Here is a 10,745-nt window from a genome sequence, read left to right as displayed (position 1 = left end):
ACAGGAGGATGGTGTGCAGGGCTTTGGGGGGCGGAGGGGAATCAAAACTTGTGATGCACTGATATGGATACCATTGTGTGCAATATGATGGGTCATTGTAATCCTATTTACAAGTTTATTTTGTAATAATATTTACCATGTATTATTTGCATTGTGGTAGCAGCCAGAGGCCCCAGTCAGGATCATTGTGCCAGGCACTCTACAAACACATAGGCCACATGGTGCCTACCTACCCAAAGAACCTAATAAGATTATGCCTATAATACCGTGTGTATATTAGGTGCAATGTAACTGAAATCAGAAATACCCTGAGTGAATAAGGCAAACTAGGAAACTGGAAAAAATACCACCACTAAGCATATCTAGTTCCTCCCTGTTTGCTACTACATACTAAAGATAGCAAGTGGAAGAGATTGTTGCATGCTTATTTTGTATGTCACTTAAATCTGCCGTTACAGCAAAATCTTTTGCTTTCAAATTTCGTGATTTTTTTTTCTGTTAAGTAGTGCTCTATGTAGCTCCTCTTAGTATAGTGGTAGGTATCCCTGTCTGCCACATGGCAGACTGGGGTTTGATTCCCAGGTGGGGAAGCATCACTTTCTCGGGGGAGGGATAGCTCAGTGGTTTACACATTCGCCTGCTAAACCCAGGGTTGTCAGTTCAATCCTTGAGGGGGCCTGGGGCAAAAATTGGGGATTGGTCGTGGTTTGGAGTAGGGGGTTGGACTAGATGACCTCCTAAAGTCCCTTCCAACCCTGATATTCTATGATTCTGTGTATCAGCAGGAAAACAAGCCAAGGGAAGCCTCTATATTCCTATTCTATCACATCTAAATATTCAGTAACTTCCAAGGCAAATAGGTTTGTTTGCATCCTCTCTGTTACTTTAAGCAGCTTGCATTATCATTACGTAAATGTATTATGATGCAACACTGTTTACACCTCAGTCACACCACAGCTTTAAGACATTTGAGTGGTTTACACCAGTAATACAGAGTACTGGTAAGAGACTGATCCTTATTTCCAAAAGGGTTGTTCTTGTCTCAAGAAGCTTGTTAGTTCTTTCTTGTTTAGTTCAACAACATCCGCACCAGTTTTGGACCAAGAGCAATTAGGAAGCTCCTTTGTTTTCAGTGGTTCTTTTGTATTCTGTTTCCTGTGTTCATTGCAGATTTCAGTCTTGGATAGCTTTATCTTTGATGGCATCATTCTTGCTTGGCCAGAATAAGCTCTTTCAGGCTCTGTTTTTATACTTCCCAGTACCCTGATGGACACTGCTTTATGCTTTGCCTTTCTGACATCATGCTGTAAGGTGTTAAGTCACAATGTTCTTTGTAGAGAATGGTACGTGGTATATGGTACAGTTTCACCTCTTCCTGGAGCTGTTGAAACTACATGCTCTGTAAGAAGTTCTTACCATGACTGTATTTCACATATGAGTACTTCGTAATTTTGTTATGAAGGCTTAAACAGAGAAAGCCTTTTATACTTAAGCCTGGTCTACACTACGGAGTTAGGTCGAATTTAGTCGTGTTAGGTTGATATTAAAATGAATGCGTCCACACAACCAACCCCATTCCGTCGACTTAAAGGGCTCTTAAAATCGACTTCTGTACTCCTCTCCAGCATGGGGAGTAGCGCTAAAATAGACCTTGCTGGGTCGAATTTGGGGTAGTGTGGACGCAAATGGATAGTATTGGCCTCCAGGAGCTATCCCAGAGTGCTCCATTGTGACCACTCTGCAGGGCCGGTGCAAGGATATTTTGCCCCCTAGGCGAAACGTCCATCTTGCGCCCCCACCCCTGCACATTGGTTCATTGAGGAGCAAATCCCAATGAGCCTTTATAGACCCCAGAGGCGAGCCTGCCCAGGGGTCAGCTGTGCCCAGGGGCTGCTCCCCAGACCAGGTTCCCCCCTCCCCGCCCCCTGAACTCCCCTGGAGGGTGCACAGCCTCACCACGAGCCCTCCCCACCCCACCCCACCCTGGCGGCCCCCGTCCTGAGTCCACTCATTGGCTTTGCTGAGCTTGGGCCGCTGCAGCAGCTCAGCAGGGAGGAGCGGTCTTCCAGAGGCACCAGAGAGCCAGAGTGTCCCGCTTGCGGTGGTGGCGAGCCCCAGCCATGGAGGAGCCAGCATGGTGCAGGGAGGCAGCAGCCCTGCAAAGGCAGCAGCACCACTAGAGGGGAGCAGCCGTGCCCCCGCCCCTCCTGCCCAGGCTGTGGCCCGGCACACCCCCAGCCTGGGGGCCCCTGCAGGCTGCAGTGGATGCATGCAGGCGTCGGCCCCCGTGTGCCCCCTGGCTTTCCCCTTGCCAAGGGTTACCATATTTCAACAATCAAAAAAGAGAACGGGGGGAGAGCCCCACCCCCATCCACTCCCTCCCACTTCCCACCCCCTGACTGCCCCCCTCAGAACCCCCAACCTTGCCCCCTGCTCTGTCCCCTGACTGCCCCCTCCTAGGACTCCTGCCCCTAACTGCCCCCCAGAACCCCACCCCTACCTAAACCTCCTTGTTCCTTGTCCCCTGACTGCCCCCTCCTGAGATCCCCCCACCCTAACGGCCCCCCTAGGAACCTACCCTCTATCTGTCCCCTGATTGCCCCAACCCTTATCCACAGTCCCACCCCCAGACACACCCCCTGGGACTCCCACGCCCCATCCAACCACTCCCTGCCCCCTGACAGGACCCCCAGAACTCCCGACCCCTCTAACCCCCCCTGCTCCCTGTCCCCTGACTGCTCCGATCCCCCTCCACACTCCCGCCCCCTGACAGACGCCCCCCAGAACTCCGGACCCATCTAACCCCCCCTGCTCCCTGACTGCCCCCCGGCCGGGACTCCCCTTACAATGCCCATGCTGGTCAGACGCTCGCTCCCCGTTGAAGCAAAACACGCTGCCAGGCTGCCACACGCACAGCCCCTCCCCCGCAAAGTGCTGAGGCAGTGGGAGGGGCGGTGGCGGTGGCTCACGCCTGGGAGCCACAGAACCCAAGCACCCCCGTGTGCACCCCCGTGTGCCCCCCAGCTCCCCCCTTGCCACGCTTGGGCTCTGCGACTCCCGGGTGTGTGAGCCACCGCTGCGCCTCCAGGAGCAGGCTCAGGGCCCCACGCCCCAGCGGCGGCGGCTCACATGCATCTGCTGCAGCCTGCAGGAGTCCCGGGGTGGGGGGCGCCAGGACGCAGCCTGGGCAGGAGGGGCCAGGGCACGGCTGCTGCCTCCCTCCCTGCTTTGCAGGGCTGCTGCCTCCCTCCGCCGCGCCGGCTCCTCCATGGCTGGGGCTCGCCGCCGCCATAAGCTGCCACTCTGGCTCTCTGGTGCCTCCGGAAGGCAGCTCCTCCCTGTCGAGCCAGGGCACCACTTTTTGGTGCCCCCAACCACTTGGTGCCCTAGGCGACCACTTAGTTCGCCTAGTGGTTGCACCGGCCTTGCCACTCTGGACAGCACTTTGAACTCCGATGCACTAGCCAGGTACACAGGAAAAGCCCAGGGAACTTTTGAATTTCATTTCCTGTTTGGTCAGCCTGGCAAACTCAGCAGCAAAGGTGACCGTGCAGTCCCCCCAGAATCGCAAATGAGCTCCAGTGTTGGATCATATTAAAGAAGTTCTGTATTAAAATCACAAATGAGTTTGATTCCCCATAGTTTAAATCCCAGGGTATTACTAATTAAGAGGTCTCTTGGTTTTTGGTACTGTTTCTCTCCCTCTATGTGTGAAACTTGCAAGCTGCTAATTGTGTTAGTACGTTCTAAGACAGAGTCTGTTCTCAAAGCAATTCTTTTAACAACAACTACTCACACAGAGAGAGACTCAAAGCAATACTCTGTAACAACAGAAACAGCACCCAGAGACTCCCCACCCTTTTGTTGTATTCATCTCGCTTTGTTAACAATTGTGATTAAAATAGAGATAGAGGATGTATGTGGATGGATGCTTGGTGTGGATAATAACTGAATGATCAGGGAGATGCCAGCCTAAGAATCCAGTGTCCATCGGCTGAAGAAGGTGTCAAGTGGAAATAACCAGAGGACCCCCAGAGGCAGACTGGAATCCACCCAACAGCCTCAAGAATGGGAGAACCAAAGAACAAGATAACATCTGCCATCACGGAGCTGTCAGGAATGTGCCATCTGCTGATTGATTCAGCAACAGCATGATGAAGTAATTCCCATAGACTGGCATAGGAAGAAATTCCTATAAAAATGGACTCTAGAAAGTGAGAACTTTGGGGTCCGATTCTGCAAACGAAACTTCCAGGAGCATCAGATGAGCATCTGACAAGGCCCTGCTCCCTCCTCATGTCCAGGCCACTTGGCCAGTGGCTTGGCATGAGCAACTCTAAGGCTGGTAACTATGATAACAACCTTGCAGAACCTCTGTGTGTGTATGAATGAATGTGTGAATAAGTATGAAATTGAATGGAATGTTATAGCTATAACTAACTGCTTACTATGATTCTTTCTGTAGTCACAATAAATGTGGCATTTTGCCTTTTCCCCTTTAATAAGATTCTGCTGGGTTTTATTTTATTGGTATAACACCAGCATGGACTGAAAGGGAGACACTGGATCTGATTGCTGTACAGGGAGAAGCATCTAGGGGGAGGGATAGCTCAGTGGTTTGAGCATTGGCCTGCTAAACCCAGGGTTGTGAGTTCAATCCTTGAGGGGGCCATTTAGGGATCTGGGGAAAAAAAAATGGGGATTGGTCCTGCTTCAAGCAGGGGGTTGGACTAGATGACCTCCTGAGGTCCCTTCCAACCCTGATATTCTATGATTCTATGATCTGTGCAGGCAGAACTCCAATCAAAAAGAAGAAATGCAAGTATATTTGCCAAAATCTCACAGGGCATGTTGGAGAGAGGCTACAACAGGGACACACAGCAGTGCCGCGTGAAAGTTAAGGAGCTAAGGCAAGCCTACCGAAAGACAAAGGAAGCAAACGGTCATTCCGGGTCAGAGCTCCGTACATGCCACTTCTATGATCAGCTCCATGCCATTCTAGGAGGGGACCCTACCACTACCCCACCACTGTCCGTGGACACCTGCAACAGGGAGGAGGATTTTGTGGATGACGAGGAGTAGGAGAATATGCAGCAGGCAAGCGGTGAATCCATTCTCCCCGGCAGCCAGGACCTTTTCATCACCCTGGAGCTAATACCCTCCGAAGGCGGGATCCCCAACCCTGAAACTGGAGAAGGTACCCCTGGTGAGTGCACATTTGTAACTACAGTACAGGGTTTAAAAGCAATAGTGTTTAATGTTTGATTTGCCCTGAAGAATTGGGATGCATTCGCGGCCAGTACAGCTACTGGAAAAGTCTGTTCACATATCTGGGGATGGAGCGGGAATCCTCCAGGGACATCTCCATGAAGCTCTCCTGGAGGTACTCTGAAAGTATTCTGGAATCATTGCAGCACAAAGCATGGCAGTGAATGGTCCTGGGTTTTGGTTGCATTCAAGCAACATTCGGTCTATATCTTTGTGTGTTAGCCTCAGGAGAGTGATATCATTCATGGTCACCTGGTTGAAATAGAGGAATTTTTGTAAGGGAACAGTAAAAGAACACTGTTCATGCTGGGCTGTTTGCGCTTGGCTAAAAGGGATCATCCTGGAGAATAGCCACGCAGTGGGGTGGAGGGAGGTGTGTGCTGCACATCCACCCAAAAACCACAGCCCCTCCTTTTAAATGTGAAATCCAACCCATTGCTTGCTATGGGAAAGGATGGCGCTGCAGTTTGAAACCATTCCCACATGTTATGCATAAGAAGCCAACCCCACGTACCCTTTGGCTGCATGGAAACCAAATTCTGTTGCCCAGCCGTGTTTGCTGGGTCACCATACCGGCAGGTGCTCAATATAAAAGGCAAAATGCGACCTTGTACCTAAAGCACATGTGCTGTCTGCTGTGAATTGCTTGATTCACAGTGAAAGAGTCTCCCTTTTGTTCTCAGAAATGTATCATCTTAAATTTTACTCTCCCTTTATATCTCCCCCCAAGTGCAAATGTTTCTAGGCTCCCCTATCATCTCCGTCCCTGAAGTTATCACAGATTAGAAGGTGAAAAAAACGCACTCACAATGACATGTTTTCTGAGCTCATGCAGTCCTCCCGCACTGATAGGGCACAGCTGAATGCATGGAGGCATTCAGTGGCAGAGGCTAGGAATGCATCAAGTGAGCATGAAGAGCGGAGGCAGGAGCGCAAAGAGCGGAGGCAGGAGGTGATGCTAAGGCTAATGGGGGAGCAAACGGACATGATGAAGCATCTGGTGTGGCTTCAGGAAAGCCAACAAGAGCACAGACCCCCGCTGCATCCATTGTACCACTGCCTGACCTCCTCCCCAAGTTCCATATCCTCCTCACCCAGATGCCCAAGAACGCGGAGGGAGGGGGGAGGCTCCGGGCACCCAGCCACTCCACTCCAGAGGATGGCCCAAGCAACAGAAGGCTGTTATTCAAACAGTTTGATTTGTAATGTGGCTACAATAAGCAATGTGGCCTTGTCCTTCCCTCCTCTCCCACCTCACGCCACCCGGGCTACCTTGTCAGTTATCTCCCTTTTTAAAAAAAAATTAATAAAGAAAGAATGCATGGTTTCAAAACAATAGTTACTTTATTTTGAAGGTGGGGAGGGTGGTTGGCTAACAGGGAATTAAAATCAACAAAGGGGGCAGGTTTGCATCAAGGAGAAAGACATACAACTGTAACACCAAAGCCTGGCCAGTCATGAAACTGGTTTTCCAAGCCTCTCTGATGCACAGCATGCCTTGCTGTGCTCTTCTTATCGCCCTGGTGTCTGGCTGCTCAAAATTGGACGTCAGACGATTTGTCTCAACCTCCGACCCTGCCATAAATGTCTCCCCCTTACTCTCACAGATATTATGGAGCACAGAGCAAGTAGCAATAACAATGGGAATGTTAGTTGCGCTGAGGACTGACCTAGTCAGCAAACAGTGCCAACGAGCTTTTAAATGTCCAAAGGCACATTCTACCACCATCTTGCACTTGCTCAGCCTGTAGTTGAACTGCTCCTTACTACTGTCCAGGCTGCCTGTGTACGGCTTCATGAGTCATGGGAGCAAGGGGTAGGCTGGGTCCCCAAGGATAACTATAGGCATTTCAACATCCCCAACAGTAATTTTCTGGTCTGGGAAGTAAGTCCCTTCTTGCAGCTGCTCGAACAGCCCGGAGTTCCTAAAGATGTGAGCGTCATGCACCTTTCCCAGCCATCCCACGTTGATGTCAGTGAAATGTCCCTTGTGATCCACCGGTGCTTGCAGCACTATTCAGAAGTACCCCTTGCAGTTTACGTACTGGTTGGCAAGGTGGTCCGGTGCCAAGATAGGGATATGTGTTCTGTCTATTGCCCCACCACAGTTGGGAAACCCATTGCAGCAAAGCCATCCACTATGACCTGCGCATTTCCCAGAGTCACTACCATTGATAACAGAACGTCAATGATTGCATTGGCTACTTGGATCACAGCAGCCTCTACAGTAGATTTGCCCACTCCAAATTGATTCCTGACTGACCGATAGCAGTCAGGCGTTGCAAGCTTCCACAGGGCTATTGCCACTCACTTCTCAGCTGTCAGGGCAGCTCTCATCTTGGTATTCCTGCGCTTCAGGGTGGGGGAAAGCAATTCACAGAGTTCCAGGAAAGTGGCCTTACGCATGCGAAAGTTTTGCAGCCACTGTGAATAATCCCATACCTGCAACACTATGCGGTCCCACCAGTCTGTGCTCGTTTGCCAGGCCCAGAATCGGCATTCCACTGTACCAACCAGCCCCACTGCCGCCATGATGTCCCAGTTGCCACAGCCCATGCTTTCAGGAACCTCTGTGTTCATGTCCTCATCAAAATCATCCTTGTGCTGGCATCTCTTAGCTCGGTTCTGCAGATACTCCAGGATAATGCATGAGGTGTTTACAATGCTCACAACAGCAGCAGTGAGCTGAGCGGGCTCCATGCTTGCTGTGATATGGTGTCAGCAGGAGAGCAGAGTTGCAGCGGAAGCAGTGGATGATGGCGGTTAGCAGTCATACTGCACTGTCTGCTCACAGCAGCACCCAGGACACAACAGCAGCGGTGACGGTGAACTGAGCTGAGTGGACTCCATGCTTGCCGTGGTATGGTGTCCGCATGGAAAAAAGGTGCGAAACGATTGTCTGCCATTGCTTTCATGGAGGGAGGGGCGACTGACGACATGTACCCCAAACCACCCGTGACAATGTTTTTGCCCCATCAGACATTGGGAGCTTAACCCAGAATTCCAATGGGTGGCGGAGACTGCAGGAATTGTGGGATAGCTACCCACAGTGCACCACTCCGTAAGTCAATGCTAGCCACGGTCGTGAGGACGCAGTCTGCTGACTTCTTTCAGAGTAACAGCCGTGTTAGTCTGTATTCGCAAAAAGAAAAGGAGTACTTGTGGCACCTTAGAGACTAACCAATTTATTTGAGCATGAGCTTTCGTGAGCTACAGCTCACGATGAAGTGAGCTGTAGCTCACGAAAGCTCATGCTCAAATAAATTGGTTAGTCTCTAAGGTGCCACAAGTACTCCTTTTCTTTCTGCTGACTTAATGCACTTAGTGTGGACATATGCAATTGACTGTATAAAATTGATTTCTAAAAATCGACTTCTATAAAATCGACCTAATTTCATAGTGTAGACATACTTTAACATACTATCTTATAACCTACAGATACCATAACCTGCAAGTCTTAAGTATCTGCACATCTTCCTTTTTAAACTAAGCTTTCTGACATAATATCAAATGCTTTTATCTTGTTTTCAATAATGCATTTTCTGAATAATCAACTTATATTTTGTATTTTTCTTTTACTGTGTTTGTCCTTGGACACAGCATACCAGGGTATTGGTGGGTGTTGAGCAGCATCTTGGGATAGATGCCTGAGAGAGCCTTAGGTTGGTATCATTTCAATTTTTGTTTTGCACTTAACAATGTTTTAAAAAATATCTATTGGGTACATATCCTAAGAAACTAGGCACTGTGCTGTTAAAAGGAATTTACGCAGTGTATGTCTCTGACATCTGTTTGCTTCTCGTTATCTGGGGAAAACAAAAGAGTGTTTGATTCACCACTTCAGCATCTTAAGTTACCCTCTCAGTTTGAAATTTATAAAATGTTAGGGTGTTTGCTTGACTGCATTAAAATCTTGGACATCTGGTTAAAGGGTTCCATTTGTGTCAAAGCAGAAAGTGTGTTTTTAATGTAAATCTTGAAATGAACTACATAGGGACATACCAAAATTGGACCAGTTCTGCTCTGTCGCACCTGTGAATCCTCACTGATTTTTATCAAGATTGCAAAAATGTAACTTGGTAGAATCTGGCCAAGAGTGTCAACATTTCAACCTTTCTTCAAATATAAGTGAAGAATTAAAGGATTAAAGGATTAAAGAATTAAAGGACACTTTACCTTTGACATTTTTAGCAAATTAATGTGAAGGAATATGTGGATGTGAACAAATGGACATCACCCGGATGTCCCTTTACAGTCTGCATGTGTTCCTAATCTTGTAATTTTAAAATGTTGTCTTGTCAGACTATCTGGTATCAAAAGTAAAAGTATGCCATGTGATTAGGTGCCTTTGCAAATCTTTCTCACGTATTTCTAAAGCACCTATCACCATGGTATCTAAGTTTTGAAATTAGCATTATAATTTTCCTTTTTGCCAAGATGCCATATAAATCCAGAGTAAGGTTTCATTCTTCCTATTGTCCTGCTGATCGGCTTGTCACCTAACATTTTAGAATCTCCACTAGAGATGGACTGTGTGGCTGGGGAGAAGGAATGGAATGTGGCAGCAGGAGGAGCTGAAGCTCCAGAAGAGCACTTCTACTCCTCCTACCAATGCATGCCCCTAATCTTACTGTTTAAGAGTCACAAAGATAACCAGGTGATTTTATAATCAGTTAACATTACTGGATAATTCCCAATTTGACAGTGCCATATTGCCACATACCATCTGTCTAATGTATTATTTAGTACACAGGGCCCTGTGTATAACATACAGTCCTGAAAACATCTAGAAATACAGCAGTTTCATGGTCTTAAAGGACAATTTTAAAGGCCAGGGTTTAAAGGCCAAATTTAAAGGCCAGAGAGGTTTAAGAGCGGTGTAGATGAGAATAAATACAGAAGCAAGAACAGGGTACAAAAGGAATGATGATACAGACTATGAAAAACAACATTGACTGGACCTGCCAACACTGAATCTCTGTGTCTAGCATCAGCATCAAAAAGTTCCATCCCAGAATCTTTTTGGCTGGCTGCCATGGTATTGCCCATGAAGCCACCAGTACAAAGAATTCTGGGGTGTGTTTGGATACCACTGGCTCTGGATGGCACTACTTTTGGTACTGATCAACACCACAGCAGACTTGATGAAAAGAATTGTTGGAGAATGACGTACTCCTTGGCCCCTCCTCTCACCTTCATGGGCTTAAGGCATTATCATCACAGACTCTCAGCGTACAGTGGTCTAGGGGTTCTCACAACAAAAATTTTGGTGGCCTCAGAATGTGGCCTCCAACTCTTGCTGGTGGCTGCTCTGATAAATTTTCCTAAAATGCTTAATTAACTTTAGGAAAAACAAATGAATATGCACATATACATGTCCAAATTGTAATTTATATAGGATGGGTTTTTTTGCAAACTCAGTAATAAAAATAATGTACAGTTGTAGGTTGGTGCCCCTGGCCGTGCTGCCTCCCCTC

The sequence above is a fragment of the Lepidochelys kempii genome, chromosome 1 (assembly GCF_965140285.1).
Source record: "Lepidochelys kempii isolate rLepKem1 chromosome 1, rLepKem1.hap1, whole genome shotgun sequence".
Lineage (NCBI taxonomy): Eukaryota > Metazoa > Chordata > Testudines > Cheloniidae > Lepidochelys > Lepidochelys kempii.
The sequence above is the reverse complement of the archived record's forward strand: the minus strand, read 5'-3'. Positions refer to the sequence as shown.